General features: G+C 42.2%; 1 protein-coding gene and 1 pseudogene across 5 annotated transcripts in view; one reads left to right on the top strand and one right to left on the bottom strand.

Moving 5' to 3' along the window:
• Nucleotides 1-16,398, top strand: part of LOC129486462 (ubiquitin-ribosomal protein eS31 fusion protein-like) — a 56,113-nt pseudogene extending 39,715 nt beyond the window's left edge.
• Nucleotides 1-19,281, bottom strand: part of RGS20 (regulator of G protein signaling 20) — a 105,349-nt gene that overhangs the window by 53,369 nt on the left and 32,699 nt on the right. The gene's annotated exons all lie outside the window — the stretch shown is intronic.

The raw sequence follows: 19,281 nt of genomic DNA on the forward strand, positions 1-19,281 counted from the left end.
CTTAATAAATTAACCTGTCCATTTTTATTTAGAGGAAATAAAATTAACTTCCAGGGTATGAACTGATCCATCTGATCTCTCTGTCAAAAATATAAGAATCAATCATTTGGGGCTGGGCGCGGGTGGCTCACACCTGTGATCCCAGCACTTTGGGAGGCCGAGGCGGGCAGATCACCTGAGGTCAGAAGTTCGAGCCCAGCCCGGCCAACATGGCAAAATCCTGTCTCTACTAAAAATACAGAAATTAGCCGAGCGTGGTGGCGAGCACCTGAAATCCCAGCTACTTGGGAAGCTGAGGCAGGAGAATTACTTGAACCCGGGAGGCAGAGGTTGCTGTGAGCCGAGATCGTGCCACTGCACTCTAGCCTGGGCGACAGAGCGAGACTCAGTCTCAAAAAAAAAAGAACCAATGATTTTGTTTATACGTTTAAAAGCTTAACTTTTTCTTCATTTTCACAGCAGTATCCATAACCTATTGGTCAGTGTAATGAGCCAGTGCAAATATTGCAACTATGCATAGACAGGGAACGGCATGCACATCCGTACACAAAAGAGCAGCTAAAATAATGAAGGAAATGCCAAGTGATGAGGATAGAGAGGAAGGATAGAGAGCAACCAGAACTCTCCCGCACCGCTGATGGGAGTGTAAATTGGTGTAGCCAGTTAGGAACACTCACAGAATGTGTTTCAGCTGACCCCATGCACACCCTCTGACCCAGCCATTCCAGGCTTTAGTGTATACTCCCTGAGAATGTTGCACCAAAAGTATGCATTAGGATGTTCTACACATAATAGCCAAAAACTATTCAAATGTTCATCAATAGTAGAATGGGGCTAGGCACTGTGGCTCATGCCTGTAATCCCAGCACTTTGGGAGCACATAGCAGGTGGACAGCTTGTGCCCAGGAGTTGAGACCAGCCTGGGCAACATGGCAAAACCCTGTCTCTACAAAAAGAAGCAAAAATTAGCTGGATGTGGTGACATGCACCTAGTCCCAGCTACTCAGGAGGCTGAGGTGGGAGAATTCCTTGGGTCCAGGAGGTGGAGGTTGTGGTGAGTCCAGGTCGCATCACTGTACTTCAGCCTGGGTGACAGAGCGAGACCCTGACTCAAAGAAATAAAAATAAAAAGTAGAATGGAAAAGTGAACGTGTTTATATAATGGGATATTATTCAGCGATGAGAATGAACAATCTCCAACTACCTCAATAGGTGGATTAATCTCATCAATGATGCTGGCAACTGCCATTCTGCATTCTATTCCATCTCTATAATGTTTTCCTTTTTTAAGGGACAGGGTCTCACTCTGTTGCCCACAGTGGAGTGCAGTGGCTATTTGCAGGCATGATCATACCACTGCAGCCTCAAACCCCTGGGTTGGAGCAATTCTCCTGCCTCAGCCTCCCAAGTAGCTCGGACTACAGGTGTGTGCCAGCTCTGTCTCCATAATTTTGACCACTCTAAGTACCTCATATAAGTGAAATCATATAGTATCTGTCCTTTTGTATTTGGCTTATTTCCTTCAGCATAATGACCTGAAGGTTCAACCATCTTTGTAGCATGTGTCAGAATTTAAGAGGTGCGGTTTTTCAGAGAAGGAATGTTTCAGAAGTGGCAACAGACAGCGGAGACACCTACCTTACTTCTAAGCCCTGAAGTGGCAGAATTTCTGTGGGGAAGTGTCTCTAACTACCAGGGCCATAGGGGAGGCAATGTTCTCAAAGACCAGCTAGATCTCAGTGAGAGATGAAACAGAAAGAGACATTAAGAGACAAGTATAGGCCAGGCGTGGCGGCTCACACCTGTAATCCTAACACTTTGGGAGGCCAAGGCGGGTGGATCACTTGAGGTCAGGAGCTCGAGACCAGCCTGGCCAACATGGTAAAACCCCATCTCTACTAAAAATACAAAAATTAGCCAGGCGTGGTGATGGGCATCTGTAGTCCCAGCTACTCGGGAGGCTGAGGCAGGAGAATCACTTGAACTTGCAAGGCAGAGGTTGCAGGGAGCTGAGATTGATTGCGCCACTGCACTCCAGCCTGGGTGATAGAGCAAGACTCTATCTCAAAAAAAAAAAGAGAGACAAGCATGAAGGCCAGGGCATGTTGCTGCTGGCAGACCGAGGTCGAGAGAGTACAGTGGGATGCTGTGAGGGGTGCAGGGGAGTGTCCCATGAAGCCAGGTAAGGACATGTGCAGCCCTGCCGTGACTGGGGTCAGAGGGCCGAGTGGGAATATTGGATTTAGTTGGAGGAGTCCTCTGAGTGCTGTGCTGACCTTCTGGCCCACAGTTGGTCCCTAGAGAACACTTGCTTAAAACAGAGAACTGGGCCAGGAATGTCCAGCAGTCTGGTGCGATAGGGGGAGGAGAGCATGGGGTGTCCAGTCAGAGGAGCCCTGCCATCCTGACCTTTGCCACTTGTGAGGCCCGGACCAAATTACTTCACCTTCCTAAGCCTCCACCTTCTCATGTGTATAACATTAGCTGCCTTGAGATTTGTTAAGAGGATTAAATGAGAGAATGTACGTGAAAGGTCTCTGAAAACCAGGTGCTACTCTGGTGCCTTATTTCTTTAAATTTAGTACTTATTGATATTTTATTTGTTGTTTATATTTCTTGCTATATAAACACTGATATTTAATGTAAAAATAGGACGAGTAATATAGAAAGACCTTATAAGTGTTTTAAGATTGTAAACAAGGCTGGGTACAGTGGCTCACAACTGTAATCCCAGCACTTTGGGAGGCTGAGGTGGGTGGACTGCTTAAGTCCAGGAGTTTGAGACCAGCCTGGGCAACATAGTGAGACCCTGTTTCTAAAAAAAATTTAAAAATCAGCCAGGCATGGTGGCACGCACCTGTAGTTCCACCTACTCAGGAGGCTGAGGTGGGAGGATCGTTTGAGCCCAGGAGGTTAAGGCTGCAGTGAGCTATGATTGCACCACCGCATTCTAACCTAGGGGAAAAAAAGACTGTAAACAAATTGGTCCTGTACCTTTGTGTCTATATTCAGCAGGGACTGAAATAGCAGGGACACCATTTACCCACCCTCAGACATCTGGCACCTCGACCATTCACAAATCTAGAAGTAACCCAGAATGCCTTCAAGGACATGCAAGTGGTGACAAAAATAGCTGGGCAAAGCTGAGAACAGAAAAACTAGACGACAGGCATGTAAATCTGCCAGTTCACCAAGCAGAGCACCTTTGCACGCAGGTCAGGGAAGTACCAGGAAGTCTGCTGAGGGTGGTGAGTGGTGAGGGGTCTAGCTGGATCCTCACTCTTCCCCTGTTGGGCTTGTGACTAGAGCCTGAAGCCACCTCCCTAGGCCTTGATTTTGTCTTCTGAACTGGAGGCAAAATGACCATCAAGTTTTTCTTCTCTTTCTAACATGTCATGGTTACCTGCCACTACATGGCTGAACTGTGCAAACAGGATGCTGAGTGAGAGAAGCCAGCTAGAAAAGGCCATGTATCATATGAACCCATCTATATAAAATGTTCAGAACAGGCAAATCTGTGGAAACAGAAAGTAGCTCAGTGGCTGCCTGGGGCTGCTGGAGGAAGGGACTTGGTGGTTGATGGCTAAGGGGTGCTGGGTTTCTTCTTGGAGTGATGAAAATATTCTAAAATGAATTGCAGTGATGGTTACACATCTCTATGAATGGATGTCATAAAACAGTTTTTAAATGCTGGTATTTTAATTTACCTTAAAGGCAGCATAGTGGATTGAGTACCAAAAAGTACAGAAATGCAGGTTGTGAGCTCTGTTCTGTCACTAACTTGTTCGCCTGACATAAGTCAGCTACCTGCTCTGGGCTGCTGTTGGCTGAGTCGTTCCCCTTTCTGTCCCATAAAGTCATGATTCTGTGACTTAAACCTGAGACACATGAGAAAAGGAAGGAAAAAATACCCAATAAAGAGAATAGAGAGACAAAAGGCAGTGGGCATAGCACATGTAGCATGCTGGTGACAAACATGGTACACAGGCATTGTGGTGCCAGGAGGACAGACACAGGAGCATCGCACGGCATCGTAGCTAGTGTGGTGGCCAGCTGCCTGACTTCTGAAGGAAATGCTGTTAACACCTCACAGCTGGAAACATAAAGTTCCTAACAGCAGAAATTTTAATATGTATTTGAACAATAATGTGCCATGAAAATACTTTCCCTGACCATCATGCTACAGTGTGAAATGCAAATGAACATGCCAGTCACGTTACATAGCATTTCAGTGTTTTCTTTCATAGGCATACGTCAGTACAAAGATCAGAAATGCAAACTCTTTCCTTGGTTAAAAGCACCTGCAGTGCTCTTTGGCCTAGAGAATTATTGTATTTATAGTCTTTTCAACATTCACCAGGTGGAAAAGTGGGTTCCCACAGTGCATCTGGAAAAACAGAAATGCATCTGGCTTAACTAATTACAGTTCAGCTTTTATTTAATAGAGAAAACAATAAATATGTGCAATTAATGCCACATAAGCCCTTACTGTATTCAATCTCATACATATTTCATTTCTATCTCTGGTTTTGAAATCTAAGTAATCTAGAGCCCACAGGATATCATGTGTTATGCATGCTTCAATATAACCCTAAAAAATGTGAATTGACATTTGATATGAATTTAAATCCTCCACCAATCCACACTTCTGTTGAAGTGCCACAAGGTTATTATATGGAAGTAACGGTGAAGGCAATGGAGCATTAGGAGGAGGCCAGTTTCTTCTTCGGTTCTGATATGGTGGAAGGAACACAGCCTCCCAAAGGAAAAAGGGTAACACTCCTTCTGTGCTCCCTAATGGCCACAACTACTTCTAGGTACACTCTGAGTACCCTCAATACCAGGACAGTGGTCTGGGTAACATCTGGTATCCTCTGAAGGTGATGCATTTTCCTCACCTGGAACATTCTCCAAATTAACAGTGCAGAAGGGAAACACAACCTCATCATCATCATCACCACCACTCCTCAAGTCAAGCAGGGAATTATAGCCAGGGGGAGGCAGAGCAGCAGCTCCTGGTGGTGCAAGGCGAGGGGGTGGGATCCAGCCCCACAGCCATCAAGGAGGCATTCCAGCCCTGCTGAGGAACAGAGCTCCCAAAGTTTGGCCCGGAGTGGACACTCAAGCTCTTTCAGCAAGCAGAAGGTGGCTGTAGTAAGAGTAGCACCTGTTGCCTTTGCAGTGTGTGCCCCCACATGCCTTGGACCTATCAGCCACTCTGTATACTTTGGACTGACCTACCAAGCTTTTAGAAATAATGTCCTTTCCATAACTAAAAGTGAGCCAATTTTGCAGACATTGTGTCCCTCTGATGTGAAGCAACAGGAATTTATTTGAGCCTTTGGGTCTAACATCTAGTTTGCAGAAATTGAGGAAATACAGGGAGAAGTTAGCAACTTGAGGAAGCAGCAAATGAATTCAATGTGGGACAATCGACGGGGCAGCAGGTCCAGTTTCTTCCAGTTGGCGTATGAAAAAGAAGATGGATGATGAGGAAGATTAGTAAAGAGGCTAATGAGAAAGAATGTGCTATGGTTACACATTAGATGATGCGAATTGCTTACTGTTAATTTTGTTGGGTATGACAAATGTATTGTGGTTACTATATGGATATTATAAAGTATGCTTATTAAAAGATTAGGTTCCTTAGAAGTAACATTCATTTTTATTTGAACTGTCTTTAATGAATAACATTTCTATTGATGCTTCCTACCATTGCCCCTAAATTATTAGATGGAACTAAGGAAACTCTTATGGACAGGGCATCCAAGTTTGACCACAAATGAGAGCAGGGCCTTACCCAGTGCTGCAGGAATCCACCTCTAGTCTGGTCCAGTCTGCCAGGGCAGCCCTAGCCCATTCTGCTTGTGCTGGGCACAAATCTTAACAGACATTAGGCCTGGATGAATATTTGCTGAAGAACTTCCTCTCCATCAATTACAGCAGATGGGTTATGAAATGTGTCAACGTACATGCAAATTAAGGATAAAAATGTACAAAAGATGTGTTTATAAGTAACTAACTAGCTTTCTCTACTTCTTACAGGAATGTCTGGGCAAATTTTCCCTCTACATTTCTTTTTTCACAAATTCCACTTTTGCCCATAGAAAATTCTCTATGATCCCCCGTGGACAGTAGCATTGGCTCCTCAAACTTTGTCTTGTGTCCATTATTAGAATTTTTTATCCTGGGATGATTCTCCTATGATAATGATATGAAATAGCAAGCTCCTATTCTATTTAAAGCTTTCAAGCTGTAAGTAATTTGAAATCTCTGAAAACCATCTGAGCTGTCTCAGCCACAAAACCTTTGTGCATATTATTTTCCTGTGGTCCTTATTCATTAGTCCTTTCGGGGCTTGTTAATTGCTACTAAGTTTTCCTGTTAATATGAAAATGCTGAATGTTGAAATAGTGGATACCCAAAGGAATCTTAAGTTGGGTCCTTTGATTTTATTTCCTATAGGAGATTGCCTTTAATTGGTTTTCTGGTCTGTCTTTTGAAATTTTTTTAAAGAGTAGACTCTTCTATAAGAAATAAAATTGTCACTGCTTGAACTTCATATTTACTTTCATACAGACTGTTTCCTACAAAAACCTAGTAATACCCCACACTTATATTTATGCTATAGTCCAGAGGTAGACAAATGTTTTCAGTGAGGGACCAGAGCATACATATTGCACACTTTGCAGGCCTCCTGGTCTGTCTGCAACTACTCAGTTCTGCCTCTATATCACAAAAGCAGCTCAAACATCAAACAAATGAGCATGGCTGTGTTCCAATAAATCTTTATGAATGCTGAAATCTGAATTCTGTAAAATTTTCATGTGTCACAAAATATTCTTCTTTTTTTGGGGGCAGGGGACAGCATCTCACTCTGCCACACAGATTGGAGTGCAGTGGTGCAATCCACGGCTCACTGCAGCCTCAACCTCCTGGGCTCAAGTGATCCTCCTGCATCAGCCTCCTGAGTAGCGGGGACTAAGGCTCATGCCACCACACTTGGCTAATTTTGTATTTTTTGCAGAGGCAGAGTCTTGCTTTGTTGCCCAGTCTGTTTTCAAACTCCCAACCTCAAGAGATTCTCGTGCTTCGGCCTCCCAAAGTGCTGGGATTACAGGCATGAGCCATCATGTCTGGCCTTATTCTTCTGACTTTTTCTCCCAACAATTAAAAAATGTAAAAACCATTCTTGGCCGGGCGTGGTGGCTCATGCCTGTAAACCCAGCACTTTGGGAGGCCAAGGAGGGCAGATCATTTGAGGTCAGGAGTTCGAAATAACTCTGACCAACATGGTGAAACCCTATTTCTACTAAAAATACAAGGAAATTAGCCGGGCATGGTGGCGGGTGCCTGTAGTCCCAGCTACTCAGGAGGCTGAGGCAAGAGAACTGCTTGAACCCGGGAGGCAGAGATCCCACCACTGCATTCCAGCCTGGGCAACAGACCAAGACCCTGTCTCAAAAAAAAAAAAGGAATAAAAAGAAAAACCATTATTAGTGTTCAGGGCATACAAAAGCAGGCAGAGGGCTGGAGGTGGCCCTGTGCCTTGTTTGCTGACCCCTGTCATAAACAGAAACTCTTCATAGACTGTTTATGGATAATTGAGAAAAAGAAGCACAGATTCTAAAGTAGTAAGATCCTACTGATTATTTTCAAGGCTTTCCACCATAACTTCATGATCATTTAGTGTACCACAGCACAGCAGGCTGCACATCATCAGAGCCTAATGAATCCACATTTGTGCCTCTAGCCCAGGCCTTTCCCTGGATGCCATACACACAGATCCCACCAGCTGCCTGGCACCTCAGTTGGAGCTCTCCTGGACATCTCTAGGGTCTAACATGGAATCCTGCATCTCCTCCTCCAGCCCCTCTGTTTCACCTCCTGTCTTCTCCATGGCCATACATGGTGCCACCATCCACCTACATCAAGAAGTCACCTTGATTCCTCATGCATCACTCATTAGCAAGCTCACTGCATCTCCAGGGCTCACACCAGGCCTGCACTGCATCCCTACTGCTTCTCCTAGGCTGGCGGCCCCATCTCTTGTCTCGATGGCTACAGTAAGTCCCATATCCACCTCCTTCCTTCTCCCCGCACAGCTTTCTGCTACAGTAGCAGAGTTGAGTAGTTGCAATGACCCACAAAGCCTAAAATATTTACTAACTGTTTTAAAATAGAATCTAGATCCTGTTAGTCCCCCCCTGTGGGCTTCAATGGCAAATCCTGACACTAGAAAAAATCCAAACTCTATCAGGGTCTAAATATTGCACAATTTTCCCCTATGTTTATATGAGCAAATGTATCACATCTTACATTTAATATTTGAAATTATTTTTTGGAGATTCTGAGGTCCCATTTATTAATAGGGAAAACTCAGCTTCAAAGAGGTTGTCTAATGTGCCTGACATTCAGTCTTGAATGACAAACAGACTTGAATCTAGATCATGTGGTTCAAGGCACGGACGCATCTGTCACCCCACAGAACTGTGCCCCTCACACCACAGCTGCACATGGGCCACATTCGATGGATTTGGATTATTTGTGTAGGCCCATCAGTGAAGGCTTCTGGAGTCCTTTTCCCAGAAGGTCTGCTGTTGATTCGAATGGGCTAATAGAAACTCCAGCGCATTACTTTGTCCCACAGGACCTTAGCATTCCCAAGACAGTTCTCTGGGCTAAGCTGACAGAATGTTGTTGTCTGCAGTTCCTAGGATGTGTGTGGGAGAATCTCTGCTCCTCGAGGTTTTAGTTTTCTACAGTTTGCACCAAAATATCTACTGAAATTTAGATCTCCCTCCCCTTTGGTGTGAAGTGTCAAACAGTAGATATGTTGAACAAACAGATCTAAAATTGAAGAAATTTCAGACTTGAAATGTTCAGTGGTTATGCGCTTTGGACTCTTCGCAGGGAACCATAGCAATTTATAACCTTTCAGTGAGACAAAATAAGGCAGTTGGATACAGAGACCCAGGATGAAAACCTCCGTACTAACGTATTGGGTAAAAAGGCACATAGGGGACCTGTTTCAATTAAGAAAATATAAGCTATGTATAGCCTCCTAATTATCAGACCAGATTTGATAGATTTTAACAAATGTTTTCTCTATCTAAATTAGTATTTATAGTTTTCATAAATGCCTTCATGATTTTGAATACAGATCATGATAAGATAAAGAAAAGAATAAAGCCTCTTTTTTTTTTTTTTTTTTGAGATGGAGTCTCGCTCTGTCGCCCAGGCTGGAGTGCAGTGGCGCAATCTCGGCTCACTGCAAGCTCTGCCTCCCGGGTTCACACCATTCTCCTGCCTCAGCCTCTCCGAGTAGCTGGGACTACAGGCGCCTGCCACCACACGCAGCTAATTTTTTGTGTTTTTAGTAGAGACAGGGTTTCACCGTGGTCTCGATCTCCTGACCTCGTGATCCGCCCGCCTCGGCCTCCCAAAGTGCTGGGATTACAAGCGTGAGCCACCGAGCCCGGCCGAAATAAAGCCTTTTGTTTAGTTTATGACATTTGTTTAACATGCTCGGGTGAGTTTTTCGCTTTACTAGATTTTGCATAATTTTATCCTTTTTATACTTCTTAGTACTCTTTCATCCTTTAAGCCAAATTTATTCTACATAGTCTGGTTATGATGCTCTGGTGTTTTTGTTAATAAGTATTTCATTTTGCCAAGAGAACAGCACTGCCTAACCAGTCACTCAAGGGGCCGAAGGCAACTTATGTGTTTGGCAAAAACTTAGCTCTAGTGAGAACTTGATAAATTTCAGGTTGTTGCATAACTAGATCCCCTCACTCTTGTGCCTTGACTTAAATCTGCCCACAAATGGTAAGGAGGGCAGTCCTCGGAATACGGAGGTCAGAGCAGCAAAGCCGGCTGTCATTGAAGCTGGCTGTCATCACACTAAGGAACTAAAGGCTGAGATAGTAAGAGTGAGATGACAGGTGAGACTGAGATAAGTCCAAGGCCTTGGGGACACACACATCAGTGCTGTCCTCCTGGCCCAGGTCAGGAGAGTCCTGCTACTCCGCCTCCAGGTTTACTATTTTCATCTCAGCTTTAGAGTAGAATCTAACTATTTCTATATATTAATATAGTTTATTTTTAAAGAAGCAAATGCCGTAGTCAAAATAAAAGAGCAACTTGGCAACAGGAAATCTAATATGAAAATTAATTATATTTAAATCATTCATGGAGATAATGTTAAAATTACAGTCTCCACATAGACTTTCCTCTGCAAAGGTCAACCAGCTGTTCTTTCCAGAAAATACTGTTAGCCTTTTCTTAATATTTTTTAATATTGTTTTCTTATTGCCAATATCTTATAATAAGTCCTACTTGATATAACACGAAGTAGTTAAATGTAGATTTTACTGAGAGTGACTATTCTGAATGCAATTCTTTCTGCAACTAAATTTTATCTAAATTCTTCAGTTTCAGGAGGTCATTTTTTGGGGGTCTATAAGTGGCAAAGATTAGGCCAAATATGAATTCATAAACTGACCAGTAATATTTTTCCTGGATATTAAGTCATGGTGCAGGTCTTTCATATTAAGTTTTTTTAAAAGAGCATTGTTCAAATGGTGAAAATTTTATAAACTGTACCAAATAGAAATATATCAAAATATAAATGTTTAAAATCAAATTATACATGGTCAGGGGCTTAAAATAATGATAAATATTAGAAGAGTATTGGTAAGAGGTACCACTTACTGATACTCTCTTGAACCCTCTGCTATACATGTACTACGTTAAAGCAAGTATTCTTATCACTGCTATACACATTCAGATTCAGAGGCTCAGAAAACTAATGATCGAAGTCAAAGTTTGAGCCTAGTTCACTTTCATTCCAATGCTCACACTTTTTACATTACATAACTGCAATCTGAAGCATAAAGAGTTGCAAAAATTATAACACACTTCTTTTCTTTCCAGTGTTTTCAAACTGACAAAACATGTATTACATTTTACACACACAAATGGCAAATTTTAAAATACACATTTTCTGAATTACATTGGAAACAAATGATATAAAAGAAAGATAACAATGCAATACACAGAAAATTAATTCAAGAAAAATGTCAATAGGTCAAGGCAGATCACTTTTTTTTTTTAGACAGAGTCCTGCTCTGTCACCCAGGCTGGAGTGCAGTGGCATGATCTTGGCTCACTGCAATCTCTGCCTCGCAGGTTCAAGCAATTCTCCTGCCTCAGCCTCCTGAGTAGCTGGGACTACAGGCACACGCCACCACACCTAGCTAATTTTTTTGCATTTTTAGTAGACATGGGGCTTTGCTATGTTGGCCAGGCTGGTCTCGAAATCCTGACCTCAAGTGATCCACCCACTGTGGCCTCCCAAAGTGCTAGGATTAAAGGCATGAGCCACCGTGCCTGGCCCAAATCACTATTCTTATGCAACAACTAAAAAAACTCAGACAAATAAGTGAAATTACATTTCTAAAGTCATCAGAGAACTGTGAAAGCAAAAAGATTATATAAACTAAAATTTCTGAGTGAGAGAGCTCTTCTAAGCTGAGCTGTCTGTCACTAGCTGCTTTTTTTTCTGAGGGCTTTTGCTGACCGTTAGCACAAGCTGTGGACATAAAGGGACTCTTTTCTCATGTGGGAGAACAAGTCCCCTTCAGTAACAAGGCCTTCCTCAAACACATGGCTGGGTCCTACAAGACATTTATCAAATGTGGAGGCCATATGGGGAAGGTGGAGGCAAAGAACAAACTTAAAACCTCTGAAGGCAAGACTGAGTCTTCCATTCTTTTGAGACCAAGGAGATAGAAGTCCATGAGGCTTTCATTCTGGAATCCAGAAGAAAATTTTCAAGGAACAAGAAAGAACTGGGCATTAGCTAAATCTTATTAAAACTGCAGCCACCAGCCTGGGTAACACAGCGAGACCCCATCTCTACAAAACATTTTTAAAAAATGGTCAGGTGAATTGGCATGTGCCTGTAATCCCAGCTACTCAGGAGGTTGAAGTGGGAGGACAGCTTGAGCCCAGGAATTCTAGGTTATAATGGCGCTGATGTACTCCATTCTGGGGGTGACAGAGGGAGATTCCATGTCAAAACAAAAAAAACCCCAAAACTGTTACCAGATCGGACCCATTCTAATACCTGCTGGCCTGAAGTGATCAGCCCTTTAGTCCTTCATCCTTAGACAGGAAATCCCTCCAAGGGAGATTCAATCCTTGCTGGTGGAAGAAATTACCAGAACCTACACAGTTTCTTTATATACAATGTCTACATATAATAAAAATTACTAGATATGTGAAGAGAGATAAAAATGTGATGAATAAAAAAATGGATACAGGCACACAGATGATCTCATTGGATTTAGTAGATAAGAATTAGATGGACTAAACTGATGAAAAGATGGGAAATTTCATCAGATAATTTAAATGTATTAAAATGAATCAAATTGGCATACTACATTTAGAAGAAAACAAGTTCTGAAATTAATAACTCACTAGATGGTTTGACAGAAGACTTAGGCACAGAGGAAGACAGCTTAATTAACTAAAACATAGGTCAACAGAAAATATTCATATTGAAGCAGAAAGAGATGAGAAATGAACAAAACAGATCAGACAATAAGAGACATGAAGGAAAAAGACTTATATGTATGATTTGGGTCCCAGAAGCAGGAGAGAAAGAAAGAAAACCAGACAAAGCCATATTTCAAGAGATATTAAGTGAAAATTTTCCAAAGTTGATGAAAGATGTCAATCCACAGATACAAGAAGCTCAGTTAACCCAAAACAGAATAAATAAAATGAAAACCACATATAGGCACATTATATTCACTGTGGTAAGTCAAAAACGAGAGAAAAACTTTAGCCAGAGGATAACAATATGCTACTTTCAAAGAAGCATAACTTTCCAACAGAAACTATGAAAGTCAAAAGATAATGGAATGAGAGTGTAAAGGCAGGCCAGACTGGAAGAAGAGATTTGCAGCGCGCGTGTGTGTGCGTAAGTGCGTGCACACACACACACACACAGAATTTTGACAGATGGCTTGTATCCAGAATATATAAAGAACTCCAACAGATCAATAATAACAATAATAAAAGATCAATGGCACAATAGAAAAATGGGCCAAACCGAAGTTCAAGACCAGCCTAGGCAACATGGTGAAACACCATCTCTACCCCTTCCCCCTACCCAAAATAAAAAAATTAGCTGAGTGTGGTGGTGCATACCTATAGTCTCAGCTTCACAGCTAATTGTGCCACTGCCTTCCAGCCTGGGCAACAGAGTGAGACCCTGTCTCAAAAAAAAAAAAGAGAGAGAGAGAGAAAGAAAGAAAGAAAAAGAAAAATGGGCCAAAGGATTGTAGAGGCATTTTAAACAGAAAATATACAAATGACTTGACCCAAAAACATATAAGAAGATGCTTAACATCATTAGTATCCAGGGAAATACAAATTAAAACCATAATGAGATACCGCTACACAGCCACCAGAATGGCTAAAGTTAAATGGGCAAACAATACTAAGTACTGGTGAGGATGTGAAGCAATACACACTTTGCTGGTGGGGATGGATGTAAACTGATGTGGACTATGAAACAGTTTTGCAGTATCTACTAAGGCTAAACATACACTGGACTTATTACCCAACAATTTTTATCCTGGGCATATACCCAAAGGAATTAAGTTCATCAGAAGACATGAATGAGAATGTTCATATTAGCATTATTCATAATAGCTCCACACTGGAAACAACTAAAATTTCTTCAGTAGTGGAATGGAATACACTGTGGTGTATTCACACAAAGGAACGCTGCACAGCATTAAAAAATAACAATACATACAACAACAAATGAATCTCAAAAACATAATGCTGAGCTAAAGAACCAGATGCAAATATTATACACTGTTTAATTCCATATGAAGTTTAAAAGCAGGCACAATTGGTATATGGTGAAAGAAGTTATAAAAGTGGTTACCTGTGGGAGTCCTGAATGGAAGGAAGTGAGATGGAATCTTTGGGAGAGCACGAGGGGCTGAAAATATCCTGTCTTCATCTAGAGCCGTGGTGACTGATTTTGGCCCCAGGGGACACTTGGCAATGTCTAGAGACATTTTTGGTCATGGCATCCAGGGAGGGGTGCTACTGGATCATGCAGTGGGTGCAGATCAGGGATGCTGCTAAACATCCTACAGGGCAATGGACTGCCCCCCTCAATAAGGAGTTGTTCAACCCCAAATTTCCACAGTGCTGAGGTGAGGAACCCTGATCTAAATGGTGGCTCTGTGGGGGTACACTTACATGAAGTTTACTAAGCTGTACTCTTAAGAGGTGTAAATTTTACTGTAAGTTATAACTCAAGTAAATGAAGTTAAAAGCTGTCATAAACCTCACAAAAATACCAAATAGCTCCTCACTGAAACCTAACAAACACAGAAAAACTTTGTTTCAGTTTTAGAAATACTCTAATTCATTAAACAGTCCTAACAACTGAAATTTGCTGGGATTATAGTAAGTCACGAAGAATTAAAATCTTTATGTAAAGTCCCCCTTAAATGCAAAGAAATATCTATACCTTTCTTTATGGCAGAGATATATGAATTACATCTGGGTAGTCACTAGAAATAAATATCTGTAAAAACACAATGAGTGTATAATGGAAGACCCCATACATGTAAGATTCTTTTTGGAGTCATCAAAAGATGAATAGAGAAAAATATACATATACCTTTGTTTTTTTTAAGTCAGGGTCTCACTCTGTTGCCCAGGCTGGAGGGCAGAGGCAAGATGATGGCCCACTGCAACCTCAGTGTCCCCAGGCTCAGGTGATCCTCTGGCCTCAGCCTCCCAAGTAACTGGGACTACAGGTGTTCACCACCACACCCAGCTAATTTTTTGCATTTTTTTAAGAGACAGGGTTTCACTATGTTACCCAGGCTGGTCTGGAACTCCTGAGCTCAAGTGATCCACCCGTCTTGGCCTCCTAAAGTGTGGGAATTACAGGCGTGAGCCACCACACCTGGCCACATGTACTTTTTAACAGTAGTCTAATCTGAGTTCTCTGGATAATGACTTCCTGTCACTAATTATCAACATGACTTTTATACAAATTAAGAAATCTATGGGCATGTGCTCTTAGGCTGCTCTCTGGCCAGCACCCTCTCCTGTGTCACCTCTCTTGTGTCCACAGTCTAACCCATCTCTTCATTTCCCTCAACCTCAGGTGCAGCCTCCACCAAAATGCAGATTTTTGCAAAAATCCTTACAGGGAAGATCATCACCCTAGAGGTTGAACCCTTGGATACAACAGAAAAACGTAAAGGCCAATATCCAAGATAAGGAAGGAATTCCTCCTGATCAGCAAAGACAAGTGACTGGAAGCTGGCAAGTAACTGGAAGATGGATGTACTTTCTCTGGATAAAACATTCAAAAGGAAATTACTCTTTTTATCTTGTGTTGAGACTTCATGGTAGTGCTAAAACTAGGAAGAAATCTTACACAACTCCCAAGAATAAGCATAAGAGAAAGAAGGTGAAGTGGGTGTCCTGAAATACTATAAGGTGGATGAAAATGGCAGAATTAGTGGCCTTCGTTGGAAGTGCCCTTCAGATGAATGTGGTGCTGGAGTTTTTATGGCCAGCCACTTTGACAGGCATTATTGTGGCTAATGTTGTCTGATTTATTGCTTCAACAAACCAGAAGACAAGTAATTGCGTATTAGTCAATAGAAGACGTGAAAAAAAAGAAAGAAAAAAAGAAATCTACTAGTCTCTTAAATCTCATTATCACCCCACCCTGAGACATAAAAGTCCATTATAAGGATGAGGTAAGGAGTAGGTTGCATAATTCTTTCCACTGTTGCAAAAATTCAACAGCTGTATAAGTGTTGATTCTAGCCATTCAGCCCTAAAAGGGTTAAAGTCCCTGGTGTCCTTAGTCTCAGAGCAGCAATACAAACTTGTGCCCTAGCCTTGAGCAACCACAATTCAGTCAGCTTCAGAGGGGCACAAATGTAGACAAACCAGATAGCAGGGCGTTCTCCACTCCTTCACTGTTGGACGGACGTGCACATTGTACAACCCAGCACCTTAGGAAGCCAAGCTATCAGATAACTTTGTATGAGATGCCTTTGCCTAAAACCCAAATGCTCATATGAAAAGGATTTTACACTTTAGAATAAAATAAATGCGTAATTCAAAATTGAGCTTTCAAGGCCGGGCGCGGTGGCTCACGCTTGTAATCCCAGCACTTTGGGAGGCCGAGGCGGGCGGATCACGAGGTCAGGAGATCGAGACGGTGAAACCCCGTCTCTACTGAAAATACAAAAAATTAGCCGGGCGTGGTGGCGGGTGCCTGTAGTCCCAGCTACTCGGAGAGGCTGAGGCAGGAGAATGGCGTGAACCCGGGAGGCGGAGCTTGCAGTGAGCCGAGATTGCGCCACTGCACTCCAGCCTGGGTGACAGAGCAAGACTCTGTCTCAAAAAAAAAAAAAAAAAAAGAAAGAAATTGAGCTTTCAAAATCAGAAAGGTCAACTGGCTTTAATAACTATTGAAATAACTCATGTAAAATATCACTGCTGGGCAACAGAGCATATTACTCATATTTCAGAAGTGATTCCCTATGCAAATAGCTAGACTCTAATCAGCTGGATTAGAATCAAGGTAATCTACTCCATGAATTTATAATCATGTAATATTACTCTGAGCACTCAGCCACATCAAACTTGATTGTGAATGGCCTCTCCAGGAGCCCATTCAACTGTACTATGAACTGACTCACTCCAAGCAGCATCGCCTTAACTCTTGAGCTAGCTGCGCAAAGTAACATTCAGGGACCATCTCAGATGGTGCCGTGTAGTCAGTGACTCACACTTATTGTACTAAATGCTAAGCTCTGACTCAGAGTGAGCCCTCTTAGTTGCTTACTGACACTGTACTTGTTTGAATAGAAGCTCACATTGTGAGTCACCTGGTGGTGCACTGAAAACCAATCTGAAATATTCTCAATTGGACAGTGATTCACATTATAATCATATTGGGACCTAACTTGACACATGTGATTTCAAAACTAAGTTCTTTCAAACTGGCTTGGGAGCATGCTAGAAAGTCACTCCCTTCTTGATGTCCTGTCCTTCTGTCTAAGAACATGTAGTAAGTATGCCAAGATGCAAAGTATTCAAGAGTAGGGTATTCATGCAAGAGGTTTCTTGGAGTCAAAAAAAAAAAAAATGAGTAAGATACTCAGTATCCAGTTCACACACTGGAAAAAACCATGGTTTCCTTTTTCAAGGATGCAGGCATAATTCCTAGAAGTACCTTCCCTGGAAGATACACTATCCCTATAAATAACTTTAAGACCAGATGTTCATTAGAAAGGCTCTGCCGCATAACTCATTTTTTTTTTTTTTTTTTTTTTTTGAGACGGAGTCTCCCTCTGTCGCCTAGACTGGAGTGCAGTGGCGCAATCTCGGCTCACTGCAAGCTCCGCCTCCCAGGTTCATGCCATTCTCCTGCTTCAGCCTCCCAAGTAGCTGGGACTACAGGCGCCCGCCACTACTCCCAGCTAATTTTTTGTATTTTTTAGTAGAGACAGGGTTTCACTGCATTAGCCAGGATGGTATCCATCTCCTGACCTCGTGATCCGCCTGCCTCGGCCTCCCAAAGTGCTCGGATTACAGGCGTGAGCCACTGCGCCCGGCCTCTGCCGTATAATTCTTAAACTGTTGATATGAGGGCTGGACATTTAAGCCACTATCCGCATCTGTCCATGGAAGGTGAATGTGGTTAGATGGCCACATGTGGAAATAAAAGAACAGCAGGATTTCAGGAATTGATACTTAAGTGCCTGGAATGAAACCAGTTACAGGCTACTGCATTAAAATAAGAAAGCTTTTCTCTTTTACTCTCGCTAGTCCATAAAATCTAGAATAATAAAATCTCCTTCTGTGTAATTTTGAAGGCCTGTTCTAAAAGACTTTCTTATAGGAAAGACCTTCAAAGCCAGCTGGAAAGATATTTTAAGAATTCAAGAAAAGCTCAAAAATGATTTCTAAAACTGCTACAAGAGATTAATAGAATATGCAATAAAATGTATACCCAAGTGGGGCCTAAAATGCTAATGCTGGCTCTGACAATAGCTTGATCTGTGACCTTACCTTACCTGAGGCGAGTCATGTGGTCATGTCTTATAATGTGAGGGACCAAGATAAAGCTGTGGGACAACAGTAGCCATGACATGACTGCCTGGTCCTTCTTGGTGCTAGAGATGGCACATGCTTGTACACTTTTTCCTTATTTACACTTTCTATCTGTTAACAGTTCATTAATCCATAGTAAACAGGAAATCAGCAGTGTGGTGTGTAAGAGCCCTGGGGAATGAGTCAGAAGTCCTCATTCTATTTTGGCCCCTAATTAGCTGGAGATCTCTGGCGCAGACCCTTAACCTCTCTGAATGTTTCCTCATCTGTAAAACGAAGGAGGTAGAATAAGTAACCTGATTTTCATCATTCTGTATTTTTGATATAAGGGGTGTTTCAGCTAAAACGTTTACAGTGATCTCAGACAAGTTAGCACTTCAAGCTCCTAAGGTACATTTTCAGATTCTCTTAAACTGGCTGTTCATCAGCCCTGGCAACGCAGCGAGATCCTGCCTCTATAAAAAATTAAAAAAATTAGCCAGGTGCGGTGGCAGGCACCTTAAATCTCAGCTACTCTTGAGGCTGAGGTGGGAGGATCCTTTGAATCTGGGAGTTCAAGGGTGCAGTGGGCCTCACTCGTGCCACTGCACTCCAGCCTGGGTGAGAGAGTGAGACCCAGTTTCAAAAAAAAAAAAAAAAAGACTTTTTCTAATTTTGATGATGGACATGTGTTTCATTATGCATACTCTTTATAGTATACAAAAATATGCATTCTGTTACTGATCTTATTTATAGTTTGAAGTCTAGCCAATTTAGCATCAACATAATAATAGTAATAACAGCTTTTGCTTGGTATGTGCCATCCTGTTATAAGAGCTCTATGTTATTAATTTACTGAATGCTGTCAGCTAGCCCATTACGTAGGTACTCTTTTTTTTTTTTTTTTTTTTTTTTTTTGAGATGGAGTTTTGCTCTTGTTGCCCAGGCTGGAGTGCAGTGGCTCCATCTCGGCTCACTGCAACCTCTGCCTCCCGAGTTCAAGCGATTCTCCTGCCTCAGCCTCCAGAGTAGCTGGGATTACAGGCGCCAGCAACCACACCGGGCTAATTTTTTTGTATTTTTAGTAGAGATGGGGTTTCACCATGTTGGTCA

This window comes from Symphalangus syndactylus, chromosome 7 (assembly GCF_028878055.3).
Source record: "Symphalangus syndactylus isolate Jambi chromosome 7, NHGRI_mSymSyn1-v2.1_pri, whole genome shotgun sequence".
NCBI classification, from domain to species: Eukaryota; Metazoa; Chordata; class Mammalia; order Primates; family Hylobatidae; genus Symphalangus; species Symphalangus syndactylus.